The 16,636-nt window shown below is 44.4% G+C and overlaps 1 protein-coding gene across 1 annotated transcript in view; it reads right to left on the bottom strand.

The window, feature by feature from the left end:
- Positions 1 to 16,636, bottom strand: part of LOC126284071 (calcium/calmodulin-dependent protein kinase kinase 1) — a 1,500,861-nt gene that overhangs the window by 1,422,345 nt on the left and 61,880 nt on the right. The gene's annotated exons all lie outside the window — the stretch shown is intronic.

Below are 16,636 nucleotides of genomic sequence, written 5' to 3'. Positions count from 1 at the left end.
CTTCTCCATGGATTTTAATACCTACTCCGAATTTTTCTTTTGTTTCCTTCACTGCTTGCTCAATATACAGATTGAATAACATCGGAGAGAGACTGCAACCCTGTCTCACTCCCTTCCCTACCACTGCTTCCCTTTTATGTCCCTCGACTCTTATAACTGCCATCTGGTTCCTGTACAAATTGTAAATAGCCTTTCGCTCCCTGTATTTTAACCCTGGTACCTTCAGAATTTGAAAGAGAGTATATCTCGAAGTCTACAAATGATAGAAACGTAGGTTTGCCCTTCCTTAATCTAGCTTCTATTGCCAGTACAGTATTGCCTCACGTGTTCCAACATTTCTACGGAATCCAAACTGATCTTCCCCGAGGTCGGCTTCTACTAGTTTTTCCATTCGTCTATACAGAATTCGTGTTAGTATTTTGCAGCTATGACTTATTAAACTGATAGTTCGGTAATTTTCACATCTGTCAACAACTGCTTTCTTTGGGATTGGAATTATTATATTCTTCTTGAAGTCTGAGGGTATTTCGACTGTCTCATACATCTTGCTCACCAGATGGTAGAGTTCTGTCTGGACTGGCTCTCCCAAGGCCGTCAGTAGTTCCAATGGAATGTTGTCTACTCCGGGGGCCTTGTTTCGACTCAGGTCTTTCAGTGCTCTGTCAAACTCTTCACGCAGTATCTTATCTCCCATTTCATCTCTCATCACATTCTCTTCCATTTCCATAATATTGTCCTCAAGTACATCGCCCTTGTATAGACCCTCTATATACTCTTTCCACCTTTCTGCTTTCCCTTCTTTGCTTAGAACTGGGTTTCCATCTGCGATCTTGATGTTCGTACAAGTGGTTCTCTTTTCTCCAAAGGTCTCTTTAATTTTGCTGTAGGCAGTATCTATCTTACCCCTAGTGAGATAAGCCTCTACATCCTTACATTTGTCCTCTAGCCATTTTGCACTTCCTGTCGATCTCATTTTGGAGACGTCTGTATTCCTTTTTGCCTGCTTCATTTACTGCATTTTTATATTTTCTCCTTACATCAATGAAATTCAATATTTCTTCTGTTACCCAAGGATTTCCACTAGCCTTCATCTTTTTACCTATTTGATCCTCTGCTGCCTTCACTACTTCATCCCTCAAAGCTACCCATTCTTTTTCTACCGTATTTCTTTCCCCCATTCCAGTCAATTGATCCCTTATGCTCTCCCTGAAACTCTGTACAACCTCTGGTTCTTTTAGTTTATCCAGGTCCCATTTCCTTAAATTCCCACCTTTTTGCAGTTTCTTCAGTTTTAATCTACAGTGCATAACCAATAGATTGTGGTCAGAGTCCACATCTGCCCCTGGAAATGTCTTACAATTTAAAACCTGGTTCCTAAATCTCTGTCTTACCATTATATAATCTATCTGAAACCTGTCAGTATCTCCAGGCTTCTTCCATGTATACAGCCTTCTTTTATGGTTCTTGAACCAAGTGTTAGCTATGATTAAGTTGTACTCTGTGCAAAATTCTACCAGGCGGCTTTCTCTTTCATTTCTTACCCCCAATCCATATTCACCTACTACGTTTCCTTCTCTCCCTTTTCCTACTACCGAATTCCAGTCACCCATGACTTAAATTTTCGTCACCCTTCACTATCTCAATAATTTCTTTTATTTGATCATACATTTCTTCAATTTCTTCGTCATCTGCAGAGCTAGTTGGCATATAAACTTGTACTACTGTAGTAGGTGTGGGCTTCGTATCTATCTTGGCCACAATAATGCGTTCACTATGCTGTTTGTAGTAGCTTACCGGCATTCCTATTTTCCTATTCATTATTAAACCTACTCCTGCATTACCCCTATTTGACTTTGTGTTTATAACCCTGTAGTCACCCGACCAAAAGTCTTGTTCGTCCTGCCACCGCACTTCACTAATTCTCACTATATCTAACTTTAACCTATCCATTTCCCTTTTTAAATTTTCTAACCTACCTGCCCGATTAAGGGATCTGACATTCCACGCTCCGATCCGTAGAACGCCAGTTTTATAATCTCCTGAGTAGTCCCCGCCCGGAGATCCGAATGGGAGACTATTTTACCTCCGGAATATTTTACCCAAGAGGACGCCATCATCATTTAATCATACAGTAAAGCTGCATGCCCTCGGGAAAGATTACGGCTGTAGTTTCCCCTTGCTTTTAACCGTTCGCAGTACCAGCACAGCAAGGCCGTTTTGGTTATTGTTACAAGGCCAGATCAGGCAATCATCCAGACTGTTGCCCCTGCAACTACTGAAAAGGCTGCTGCCCCTCTTCAGGAACCACACGTTTGTCTGGCCTCTCAACAGATACCCCTCCGTTATGGTTGCACCTACGGTACGGCTATCTGTATCGCTGACGCACGCAAGCCTCCCCACCAACGGCAGGGTCCATGGTTCAATGGGGGGAGGTCCATGTAACTAAGATGTTATTTTATTTTATTTTCACGACAACCAGTTTTGGCATTCCGCTATGTCATCTTCAGGACCCATATGCTTCTCTCAAAATAAACGACAATGGCATACAGTGCCATACACCCCTGAGTTTCGCTTGTGAACTCAAACAATTTCACATGCGCTTCAGTAGAAGACTTTATACAGTTGCTATCAAAAAAATTCTTCGAGTGAAGCACTTTTGAAACCGTTTTAATTCACGAAACACAGCGATATATGGCATTGTATGTCATTATCTTTTATTTGAGGGACGCATGTGGGGCCTGAAGAGGAAACTGGTGGTCGTCAAAATAAAGTAACATCTTATTTATACTTCTATTGGAGAATTTCATATGTATTGACAATTATTTAACCAGCTGATGTCCTCGGTCCATGATGGGTCAAAAGAGATAAGATAACAAAGATGTCCTATAAGGGCTCCCTTTTCACGGACTGAGGCACGGAAATGTAATAAACTTTGGTATGCGGATAAAGACCGTACATTTACTATTTGTCATTACAAACAAACTACTGGCAGCCGTTCGATAATGAGGCATGGCACAGTTTGTGGGATATATGGCTCGCTCGACCTTGTGGCATGGGTACAGGCCGACCTGTGACGCTGGCTGGTACTTGGAGGAGCGATCACAAAGCGAGCCTCATGCTGTGGCAGCAAACAGCGGAGCCCTACTGATCAGGAGCAGGCAATCAGAGCGCTGTGTGAGTGCGTGAGAGAGAGAGAGAGAGAGAGAGAGAGAGAGAGAGGCTGCGTAAACGCAAAGGGGTCTGCACACTGTACGTCGAAATTACATGCTTTGACCAGTCCCACAGGGGCTGCACAAAATTATACCAGAACATCTACATCTACATCTTCATATAATGGGTGTTTCCCGTGAGGTAGGACTGCTCTCGTTCTCTGTACAACGTGTTTCGTATTTCCTTTTACAGGCTTCTTTCCCCTGGATTTTCTTTTTCGAAAATTAAGTTGAAGATGCGTTAGGTGACTATTAGTCTGGCTTTACGAAAGATAAAGGCACCCTAGGGGCAGTTCTGAAGCTGCAAGACTAAAGAAAAACCAACAAGCGTTCATAGAATTTGCCAGCCTGGTAAAAGCGTTCGACAACCGAAAATGGTGCAAGGCGTTAGAAATTCTGAGAAAAATAAGTCTATCCTCTGGAAGAATTAAATATCATGGATTAAAAAAGAGTGTAAGACGGGGATGTAATCTTCTGCCCCTATCGTTCAACATGTGCAGCAAATAAACAATGACGGACATGAAAAAGAGGTTCAAGACTGGAAATGAAATTCAAGGTGAATTAAGATTCGCTGATGACATTGCTGTCCCCAGTGAAAGCGGAGAAGAATTACGGGATCTGTTGAATCAAATGGTCTAATGAATATAGAATATGGACTGAGAGTAACTTGAAGAAAGACGAAAGTAATTAGAAGTAGCAGAAACGAGAATAGCGAGAACGTGAATGATGATCACGAATTAGGCAAAGTTAAGGAATTCTGTTACCTAGGAAATAATATAACCATGACGGACGAAGCAAGGAGGACATCAAAGCACACTAGACTGTCAAAAAGGGCTTTCCTGGGCATGAGAAATCTGCAAGTATCAAACATAGATCTTCATTTGGGGAATTAATTGCTGAGAATGTACGTTTGGAATACAACATTGTATGATAGCTAAACATGAACTATGAGGAAACCGAGACAGTAGAGGATCGAAGCATTTGAGATGAGATGCTACAGAAGAATGATGAAAATTAGGTGGACTCAGAAAATAAGGGAAATTGCCGAGGAAAATAATATATGGGAAACACTGACAAGAAAATATGGTGGGATATCTGTTAAGACTTCCACTTCCGAGGTACTAGAGGGAATTCTAGAGAGTAAAAAGTGTAGGAGAAGGACAGAGATTGTAGTACATCCAGCAAATTATTGAGGTTGCCAGTGCTACTCCGAGGTGAAGAGGTTGGCTCAGGAGAGAAACTCGTGGCGGGACGCATCAAACCGGTTTGGACACTAACTATAAAAAACCTTATTTTCTCAGAATTTTTAATATTCTTGCACCATTTTCCAGTTGTGGGGTTGTAGAGTGGACTCAGTAGACAAAGTTTTGATAATGAAACCAAGTCCAGAAATGTACCGTTAGGTTGTACAGGAAGTTTCAAGATCAAATCACTTTCAAATCTATTGCTTTACCGTATAGCATATAATGGTGCAGCTGCCCAACGCATGGGACGAGAACATTTTCCGGATTGCATCAGTCCATCACATACCGTTTTCGTTTGACTGCAGCTATAGCTCCGAAAAGCGAATGTGTTGCTGTGGTGCTCCACGGACACGCGTAACGAACACTAGGGCTGGTACAGGGAGCACCTACTGCAGAACTCTCGGTTGAGAGTTGGGTTGGGTTCTTTTGGGGGAGGAGACCAGACAAGGAAGTCATCGTTGTCATTGGATTAGGGAAGGACGGGGAAGGAAGTCGCCAGATCCCTTTCGAAGGAACCATCCCGACATTTTACTGGAGTGATTTAGGGAAATCACGGAAAACCTAAATCAGGAATGCGAGTCCAGTGTGCTAACCACTGCGCCACCTCGCTCGATCTCTCCCGGTTCAGAACGCAACGTCTCCGTAGTATGCGTGGATGACCTTCATACCATATTCTATTGAATCGGTACAGTTCCGGATTTGGGATTCAAAACAGAACTTTATCTACTACCATCTACAAACCTTAGAAGCATGTAATACGGATTAGGCAGGGTGAACAGCAATGTGCGACTGTACTGTACGGGACAGTGCCATGTCCGAGTGACTGTACGAGCATACAGAATTACACTGGCAGAATTTCTATTTGGTGTGATGAATGCTAGCTTGCTGTAAATGAAGAAAAATCTAATGCTGATGGGTAGGAAAACAATCCTGCAATGTTGGAATACAACATTAGCAGTGTGCTGCATGACACAGTCACGTCGATTAATTGGGGCATAAAGTGAAATGTCCGCATCTCGTGGTCTAGTGGCTAGCGTTGCTGCCTCTGGATCACGGGGAACCGGGTTCAATTACCGGCCTGGTTGGGGATTTTCTCTGCCCGGGGACTGGGTGTTTGTGTTTTCATCATCATCATCACTCGTGACAGTGGCTAAATTGGACTGACTAATGAAATTAGACTGTGTGAAAAATTGGGACTTTGTATGGGCGCTTATGATGGCGCAGTTGAGGGCCCAACAAAACTAAATATCATTATCATCAAGTGAAATTTGTGACTAGACTGAGGACTTTTTGGATGTTAGGAGACAGAATGTTATCTTGGATGGAGAGTCCTCGTCACATGTATTAGTAACTTCGGTTGTGACGCAGGGACGTGTGTTGGTAGCCTTGCTGTTCATGTACAGACAGTACAGACAATATTAATAGTAGAACTAGGCTTTTTGCAGATGTTTTTACAGTTTTCTATAATGAAGCACTATCCAAGAGAAACTGAATCAGATCTTAATAAGATTTCAATTTGGTGCAGAGATTTGGTACTTGCCCTAAATCTTCAGAAATGTAAAATTGTGCACTTCACTAAAGCAAAAAAAACGTAGTATCCTATGACTATAATATCAATGAGTCGGAATCGGACAACTCATACAAATACCTGGATCTAACACATTGTAGGGATATAAAATGGAATGATGACATATGTTCAGTCGTGGGTAAAGCAGGTGGTAGACTTCAGTTAATTGGTAAGTACTGGGAAAGTTCAATCTGTCTACAAAAGAGATTGCTTGCAAGTCACTTCTGCGAAACAGTTGTAGAATATTGCTCAAGTGTGTGGGACCTGTACCAGGGAGGACTAACAGGGAATGTTGAACGTTTGCAGACAACGGCAGAACGAATGGCCGCAGGTTTTGTTTAATACGTGGGAGTGTCACAGAGATATTGAAGGAACTGAACTGGAAGGCTCTTGAAGATAGACATAAACTATTCCCAGAAAATCTATTAAAGAAGTTTCAAAAACCGGCTTTAAAGTATTACTCTAGGAATATTCTACAACCCTCTACCTATCACTCACATACGGATAGTGACGATAACATGGGAATTACTAACGCACGCACAACGAAATTCAAACAATCATTCATCCCCCCTCCATACGAGAAGGAAGAAGCCTAATTACTGGTACATTGGGAATTACCCTCCACCATGCACCTCAACTACCACGTAAGGAGTATATAAGCGACGATTGAAAGACTTACACTGTTTTTTTGTTTGTCTTAGGGGCAAAACCAACTAGGGTCATACGCGTACATGTCAGAACCGTAGAACACTAAGAGAAAAAATTGATTTAAAAACGACTACAAGTTAACCCACCGACGGAAGGAAAGACAGCTAAAATCAGGAAGTTGGAGAAAGGTCCGTAAAATAGGCCATACGGAAACGGATGTTCTGAACTAAAGATTAAATGTCCTTCGCCATATTGCAGAGAGGGATAAAGAGTAAAACGCGGTCGACAGCCCACGCGTCGTTCGCTATAACAGCCGATAACTCAGATGGCAAACGTATATGAGAACAGGGATTGAAAATACCTCTTCAGTTGTAAATTACTTTATTTTCACACGACCGGTATGCTGCCTATGAGCGCAGAACAGGGAGTTCTGTTCTGCGTTAATAGGCAGCACATCGCACCTGGAACACGCGGCGCTCGGGGACCACAGCACAGCTACGACAGCTGAGGACGGGCTTATAACAGTCCGAAACCGGTCGTGTGAAAATAAAGTAATTTACTACCGAAGCGGTATTTTCAACCCCAGCTATAAGGCTCAGTTGCGGACAAACAGGATTGTTGGAATATGAGAACTATGAGGTTAAAGAAGGGGCATTCCGTCACCAAATGGCGACTCGTCAGGTTGACGGCAATAGTGGTGGAGAAGCACGACTTAACACATGGCGATGACTAAAAAGACAGTGCCTGATAAGCAACCTAGCGAAATTGGTCTCCTCGCGGCGACAGAACCGAGAGGAGGTTGTCCAAGCCTATGGAAGAGGCTTAAATCCCCGGAGCTTGTTCCCATGGAGGGAGAACCAGTGATGATGGCAAAGTAACAGCACCTGCTAACAGAGAACATCGGAGGGAGTCGAAGAACTAGCGGGCCGAGGTACGATGACTGCCTAGTTTCCCGTAAGACCGACGTGACGATCACAATACCTCCATCAAGTGTGAGCAAGTGACAGCTTTCCTGTACCCGCTACACTCAGTGATGGACGGTGTACAAGCTCTGAAGGCCATTCAGAGAGTCCGAAAGGATGACGCATTGAAACGCCTGTAGTGTGTGTCCCGATAAAGGGTGAAGAGCACTGTTGTAAATCTGCATCTGCATGGATACTCTGCAAATCACAATTAAATGCCTGGCAGAGGGTTCATCGAACCACATTCATAATTTTCTATTATTCCAATCTCGTATAGCGCGCGAAAAGAACCAAAACCTCTATCTTTCCGTACGAGCTCTGATTTCACTTATTTTATCGTGGTGATTGTTCCTCCCTATGTAGGTCGGTGTCAACAAAATACACTCCTGGAAATGGAAAAAAGAACACATTGACACCGGTGTGTCAGACCCACCATACTTGCTCCGGACACTGCGAGAGGGCTGTACAAGCAATGATCACACGCACGGCATAGCGGACACACCAGGAACCGCGGTGTTGGCCGTCGAATGGCGCTAGCTGCGCAGCATTTGTGCACAGCCACCTTCAGTGTCAGCCAGTTTGCCGTGGCATACAGAGCTCCATCGCAGTCTTTAACACTGGTAGCATGCCGCGACAGCGTGGACGTGAACGGTATGTGCAGTTGACGGACTTTGAGCGAGGGCGTATAGTGAGCATGCGGGAGGCAGGGTGGACGTACCGCCGAATTGCTCAACACGTGGGGCGTGAGGTCTCCACAGTACATCGATGTTGTCGCCAGTGGTCGGCGGAAGGTGCACGTGCCCGTCGACCTGGCACCGGACCGCAGCGACGCACGGATGCACGCCAAGACCGTAGGATCCTACGCAGTGCCGTAGGGGACCGCACCGCCACTTCCCAGCAAATTAGGGACACTGTTGCTCCTGGGTTATCGGCGAGAACCATTCGCAACCGTCTCCATGAAGCTGGGCTACGGTCCCGCACACCGTTAGGCCGTCTTCCGCTCACGCCCCAACATCGTGCAGCCCGCCTCCAGTGGTGTCGCGACAGGCGTGAATGGAGGGACGAATGGAGATGTGTCGTCTTCAGCGATGAGAGTCGCTTCTGCCTTGGTGCCAAAGATGGTCGTATGCGTGTTTGGCGCCGTGCAGGTGAGCGCCACAATCAGGACTGCATACGACCGAGGCACACAGGGCCAACACCCGGCATCATGGTGTGGGGTGCGATCTCCTACACTGGCCGTACACCTCTGGTGATCGTCGAGGGGACACTGAATATGGCACGGTACATCCAAACCGTCATCGAACCCATTGTTCTACCATTCCTAGACCGGCAAGGGAACTTGCTCTTCCAACAGGACAATGCACGTCCGCATGTATCCCGTACCACCCAACGTGTTCTAGAAGGTTTAAGTCAACTACCCTGGCCAGCAAGATCTCCGGATCTGTCCCCCATTGAGCATGTTTGGGACTGGATGAAGCGTCGTCTCACGCGGTCTGCACGTCCAGCACGAACGTTGGTACAACTGAGGCGCCAGGTGGAAATGGCATGGCAAGCCGTTCCACAGGAATACATCCAGCATCTCTACGATCGTCTCTATGGGAGAATAGCAGCCTGCATTGCTGCGAAAGGTGGATATACACTGTACTAGTGCCGACGTTGTGCATGCTCTGTTGCCTGTGTCTATGTGCCTGTGGTTCTGTCAGTGTGATCATGTGATGTATCTGACCCTAGGAATGTGTCAATAAAGTTTCCCCTTCCTGGGACAATGAATTCACGGTGTTCTTATTTCAATTTCCAGGAGTGTATTTTCGCATTCTGAGGAGAAAGTTGGTTATTGGAATTTCGTGAGATGATACCGTCGCAACGAAAAACGCCTTTCTTTTAATGATGTCCAGCCCAAATTCTGCATCATTTCTGAGACACATTTTCTCATATTTCGCGATAATACAAAACGTACTGCCCTTCTTTGAACTTTTTCGATGTACTCCGTCAGTCGGATCTGGCAAGGATCCCACACTGCGCAGCAGTATTCTAAAACAAGACGGACAAGCGTAATGTAGGCAGTCTCCTTAGTAGATCTGTCACATCTTCTAAGTGTCCTGCCAATAAAACGCAGTTTTTGGTTAGCCTTCCCCACATTTCTGTGTGGTCTTTCCAATGTAAGTTGTTCGTAATTTTAACTGCTAGGTATTTCATTGAATTTACTGCCTTTAGATTTGACTGATTTATCGTGCAACCGAAGTTTAACGATTTACTTTTAGCACTCATGTGGATGACCTCACACGTTTCGTTATTTTGGGTCAACTGCCAATTTTCGCACCATTCAGATATGTTTTCTAAATCGTTTTTCAATTTGTTTTGATCTTCTGATGTCGATAAAAGACAGCGTCACCTGCAATCAATCGAAGACGGCTGCTCAGATTGTCTCCCAAATCGTTTATATAGACGAGGAACAGCAAAGGGCCTATAACACTACCTTGGAGAACACCAGAAATCACTTCTGTTTTGATCGTTGACTTTCCTTCAGTTACTACGAACTTTGACCTCTCTGACAGGAAATCACAAATCCAGTGACATAAGTGAGACGATATTCCATAAGCACTCAATTTCACTACAAGCCACTTGTGTGGTATAGTGTCAAAAGCTTTCCGGAAATTCAGAAATACGGAATCGATCTGCATCCTTGTGAATAGCACTCAAAACTTCGTGCGAGTAAAGAGCTAGTTGTGTTTCACAAGAATGATGTTTTCTAAACCCATGTTGACTGTGTGTCAATAGACAGCGCTATACGAGATAATGTTTGAACACAATACATGTTCCGAAATTCTGCTGCATATCGATGCTGCATGATGCGGGCCTGTAATTTAGTGGATTACTCCCACTACCGTTTTGAATATTGGTGTGACTTGTGCAACTTTCCAGTCTTTGGGTATGGATCTTTCGTCAAGCGAACTGTTGTATATGATTAAGTATACTCTGAAAGGAAACGAAGTCCTGGGCGAAGAGCGTGGGACTTACGCGACAGAGCAAGGCCGGAGTAATGTCTTTCGGAAGTGAATGAAGGCCAAGGTGAACAAAGGCCGCTGCACGAAGCCAACGTAGCGAAGAGTTCACACCTATCGGCAAAGTGACAGGCAGCGAGTACTTAAGCAACTGGTGCAAGAGCCGGAGGCGAACTCTAGGAGGTAACAGAGAAGAAGGACGCGTCCCATACTGGCGTCAAAGGAGTCATCAAAGAAGTAGGCGAGGAATGGCAAACAAACTGCATGCGTATCTGCTGAGGGGAAAGTTACAGCGGTATGACCCCTGGTAGTTCGGCTGCTTTGACAGACAGATTCTCAACTGGGCTTGTGTAAAAGGCGCCAATGGCCAAACATATGCCATGACAATGGATATTATTGAGATTGCGTAGCAAGGATGGACGTGCAGATGCATAAACTGAACATCCATAGTATAGTTTAGAGCGAAAAAGTGACATACAAATGGAGGTTAGGGGGTCTGATCAGCTCCCAAGCAAGTACCGCTTTGGACATGTAGTACACTGCAGGCACCGTATACAGCGCGCGGCTAGAGAGACACGTGGGAGAACCGAGAATGTTTCTATCGAGCACGAGCACCAGGAAATCCGTAGTATCAACGAACGGAAGATCAACACGCCCAGTGTGTAAAGACGCCGGAAGAAACCAATTGCCTTACCAGAAATTCATACAAACGGTTTGTCGATGGAAAAACGAAAGCCGTTATCGATTCTCTACGAGAAAAGACGGTCGAGACATCGCTCAAGACGCCGCTCATGGAGATATGTCCATGGGGAACTGCAATAGATGGCAAAACCGCCAACGAAAAGAGAACTGGACAATGCTCAGCGGGAGACAAGCCTTAAGAGGGTTAATGGCAATAGCAAAGAGGACGTGGCACAGAGCGGAACCCTGAGCACACTGTTTTCCTGGATAAGGGTGTCCAACAATGCAGAACCTATACGTACCTTGAAAAGTCTTGTAACAATTCATGAAGGAAACAGGGCATGCAGCCATGGAAGCCAAACGTGTAGAGAGTAGACAGGATACCAGTCCTCTAATAAGTGTTCTAGGCTTTCTCCAGATCGGAAAAACCGTTTGGTATTTCCAAAGAAAACCATTCATTACAGGGATTGACAAAGTGACGAGATGGCCAGCTACAGAACGGCGAGCTCGGGATCCACACTGTGCAGTGGTTAGTAAATTGCGAGACTCTTGCCACTGAACCAGCCGGCATGAATTCTATGCTTCACCACCTAGCACCTTCACCAGTGGCATCACTCCAGTGTCTAGGGAACTTTTCCTCTGCGTAGGTGGGATTGTACGTACAGTATGAAGGAGAAAGGTTCTGCAGCAACTGAATATGAACATCGTCACCCTGGGGCAGAGGATGGGGATGAAGTGAGAGAATGGTCTATCATAGTAGAGGCGGCATTTTTGCACTCTAACAAGAGAAGGGTATCGCCTGAGTATTCTCCACTATTTTCCTATGGAGGAAAGAGTAAGAGTGGATGGAGGAGCTCAAAATCTCCCAAGCTGTAGGAGGCAGCAGTAGGGTCCACTGTGACATTATCTGCTACTGTCAGGCCGGAAATAGGGGGATGGACCATGGTCCTAGACAGCTGTCGGAGGTTGGTCCGCACGAGAGAAGATGGTGGGGAACTATTAACTAGTAAAAGTAATCTAGCTGGCTTTTTTGCTATACCGAAGAACGCTGACTCCTCATACCCAAAAGCAAGAACTGCTTCTTCGATCACTGAAATCCGCACAGTTCATTGTCCTCGGCCACTGGATCAGTCGCGAAAACATGGTGTTCACCCAACGTTTAAAGCTAGACGAAAGGAAGGAACATTATATTTCAACTTTCCTTAGACGATACGATCAGTGGAGCACTGTTTCGGATCGGGAAAGGACGATGAAGGACATCGTCATGACATTACAACGGAACCATCGCGATATTCATCTTAAGCGATTTAGGGAAATCGCAGAAAACCCAAATCTCGGTGTCTGCGATGACAGCAGGTGGATTTGAACTGACGTCCTCCCGCATGCCAGTCCAGTGTCTTTCTATCCCGCCTCCTGGCTCGATTGCGGGTAGCCTCAGACCTAGACGGCTTTAAATAGCCTTCTCAGTTTCTCATCTGAGGAAGAATTACGGCTCAAAGCCAGTCTTGCAGACTAGGCCTGCGTCCACTGTTTGCAAAGTCAGTTCCGTCACATTAAGAAAGTTTTCTAGTGGCCTTGGCGCCACTGTTTTCATTGTATCCACCAGATGAATGACAGGAGGGCACTGCGACTGGATACGGCACTCGTTTCAAACGCTCCAGTTCCAGCGCCGGAACCGCGGAACCCTACTGACAGCGGTGGGTGAAGGGCCAGCAGGACAAAAGAGAACCGCCCGCCCCTCCCCACCATACAAGAGAGAGAGAGAGAGAGAGAGACAGAGAGAGAGAGAGAGAGAGAGAGAGAGAGAGAGAGCGTTCACTCACGCGACTTTTTCTGTTCTAGCCTTTGAGGACCGAGTTTCACACTCGCCCTGGAAACTCCTCTCCTGTCAGTAGGCGAACACATTTCTCGCGATATGTTCCTGCGGCAGTCAACGTTCTGTTTTACTGTAACCTTCTGCTAAGGTCCTAAACGGATGCCGAATTTTTCTGCTACGCATATACGAGGGCAGAGCCACAGTGAAATATTTCTCATACGTTTGATGGTCGTCAGATTCTTTTTAATTCCAATGCGGTAGAGAGGGAAAGGGGGTCAGACACATGCAGGAAGACAGAGAGAGAGAGATACAGAGAGAGAAGCAAGCAAACAGTTTTCCCAGAAAAACAACACTCTGAGATCTGCTACTAAAATTTGAGTTTATCGGTTAAGGCATTTTTTGGAGGCTTCGTTTCAGGATGATGTCAAATTAAACACCTTTCAGCCGTCAATTTTCAACCTTATTGTATTGGATAACCAGATTCAACGTTTTACTACACCATCTTCAGGCCCCTGACCGACCTGTAGGAATAATCTACCTTGCTTTTGATCAAACCAGGGGCCAGCAATACTCGTATTAGTAGATATTTGCCGGCAGGTGATGGTAGAAACAAATTTACGTTGTGTATATATGTACTTTAAACTGCAATAATTTGGTGGAGTACCCAAGGTATGGAAGTGACCTCACGCAATGGATGCGGGAAGGGTGGAACAATGAGCATGCCTCCTCTGATTTCGGTGGCCGTGAGGTAAAATGTGCGTACAGTGTAGTATCAGGCAATGTGTTATCCTAAATGTATTCAGCATGAGAAGAAATTTTTCTTAATCACGACAGATATTTCTAAATCTAAATCCATTCATCAGTTACTAATAGTTACCCTAGATTACTAAATCCTCGTAAAACTTACGATTGTATTTGACATGCCTTCACGGTTCCCGCCAATCTGGACACCTGAGCCACATGTGCTCTTGCGTAGCTTTACGGCAAACATTGTTCTTAACGATGTTCGAATTATTTGTTGCCTGACCCCAGCAGTTTGCTGGCACTGGCGCCCTTGTCGTAAGTATTACCAATGTTTTGCAGTGGGGTGCCTTTTTTTTTATAACGGTCGACATATTTGTAATATCACCTAGAATTTGTCTTACAGTGTCATCTTAGGTGAAATATCGAGCAGTCATACTTACAGAAATATTATATTATATCACACTAACCCCCTTTAGCGCTAATCTCGTGTTTTGCTGCTGAAATTAGCCCTATATGAGTGCTGATGAGTGATTTTGACGCTAACATACTGCTCGATTTGCTTGAACAAGTTGATAAAGAAACAGACACTGGAGAATTTAGTGAAAACAACAGCCACCTCAAGAAAGAAAAGTATGCTCGTTTTGTGCTTCGATTAAAACGTAGACTGACAATGACATTTAACCATTGCTAACAGGAGATATTTTTGCAGAACACCCAGCTAGGTTTTGGTTACTTGTAATGACAAGGTCTAGTGCAGAAGACTCCCCACTCATTTTGTATATCAAATATTGTTGGTGTTATATCGTAACTATTACATAAAATACATATTGACTTATTTTACAGAAACGTGTTGAGTAACAAATTGTCATTATATGGTATAAAACGTGACATTTTGTACTTTTTTGTATGTAACATATCACTGGAGATCTACAAATAGTAGTTTACTAACATAATGACTTCCATTGAATAAAATTTGAAGTAGTAAAATTTACGACTGTTTTGTAGCAATGAAAGGTTTCCCCCTGAACGCTCTAGAGTTAACAACTTAAGGAACACAATAGGCTCTGCAATATAAGAGTACAGTAATGAAAAGCTTGATAATGTTGGTGTTCGAACATTTGGCGAAAATATTCGGGCAATGTGCTAAAAACGAGAGCCGTCGTGACCGGATTAGGCTGCTGGAGGGGTGAACACGGCTAAGCTCCGTCGTTAAATGAACCAAGAATGTAGTTTTACTCTAGTAAGATAAAACGTATTTCCTCGTGGCCTTCTTTGTAGTCACATTCAGCTACGGCTTATGGAAATGAAATTTTATCGGAAGTTCCAACCTGTCACGAGGCGCTCAGAAAGAGTATCTCAAATGTTTGTACGCTCTTATTTTTAAGCGCACACATTTCTGGGAAATTGTAAAAAGTCGAAAGGCTTGATGTAACGGTTGAGACTGCACGGGAACTCACTTGATGATGTTGGAACCACATCAGGCGATCCCAGCTGTCTCGCCTATCAATTCCGCCACTTCTTTTTTTGCGAACGTGCCAATGCTAAAGTTAACATACGGTATATCAGTGCATTAATACACTGAATAATTCCAGAATGACGTTTAATAAATTCCATTTCTTTTTCAAATCATTGTTGGTTCAGTATCAAAGTTGATAAAAAAAGGATAAGCTCTGCAAACAATACACTGAGATGTGGAACACCATTCTTTTATTTTAACAACACTGTCAGTCAGATTCATATTCATATTTTGGGTCACGATCTAGGTGTTCCCCATTTGGTGTGTGTGGTTTATGACTTTTTACATGAGGAAATTGTGGGCAGAATGTTCTTATAACCGCATATGCAACCAGTAGAGAACTTGTACCCGAAGGACCATATTGAAGGCGATAGAGCACAGTTGGAGAGATGGATTGGGGTCGATAAGTTCTGAATACAGCGACCAAGTTGCGTGAGTGATTCTGGGAAGCAGTACTCAGTGGATCATACCTACAGAGGAACTTCTGGCCATAGCTCTCTCCTCCTTCTGCTTAGTGCCATACAGGAGGGCGCTGGTTTGTACATTTTACCCGAGCCTGGTGGTAGTCCATTGGAAAGGGAGCCAGTTGGCAGAAAGTGGGAGGAGGAACCTATTTAAGAAAGACTTCTGTAAACTGAGCCTTTGTGTAAAAGGTCATAAAAGTCCATGCATTCTCATGTTAGAAGCTGGGAGGATAGGGGCAGAGTGGCTGGTACACGTGTTCAGTGGAGGCAAGACAGTAACGCTCCTGTCACTAGAGAGTCATCATGTTCCTTTAGCGAGCGGCAAAACCATATATTTCACAGGCACTGGAAGCTTGACAGCCTTCATTCAGAAACTGGAAATGGTCGGCCTGTAAATGAGGTAATGTGGTCTCATATAGGTAGACATTTTTTGCCAAAACATGGTCATACTTACCATGAGAACGATGCCTCCCCAGCCTAAAATTTTCATTTTTAAGACCAGAGAGATTTGAATTCTCTGGATATGCAAAGTGGAGGCTTGCTTCTCCAGAGCAGGAATCCCTGTTCTGTGTCTGGACTGGCTACCAGGCGAATAGAATAATCAAGAAGTGAGATTCAAAGAGTAGAGGATAGTTCATTTGGTTTGTAAACATAGGGGCGGTTTCATTTCTGCTAATTCAGTTGCTGTACCGAGGCTTGGTGGAAAGTTACCAACTGAAGACATAAAGTCTGAAAGCGATGGTGATTCTTTGACTGCTTCGTATTCTGATCCTCCTCTGGTGA

Source organism: Schistocerca gregaria, chromosome 8 (assembly GCF_023897955.1).
Source record: "Schistocerca gregaria isolate iqSchGreg1 chromosome 8, iqSchGreg1.2, whole genome shotgun sequence".
Taxonomy (NCBI): Eukaryota; Metazoa; Arthropoda; class Insecta; order Orthoptera; family Acrididae; genus Schistocerca; species Schistocerca gregaria.
Note: the sequence above shows the minus strand (reverse complement) of the source record. Positions and strands in the feature narration are given on the sequence as shown.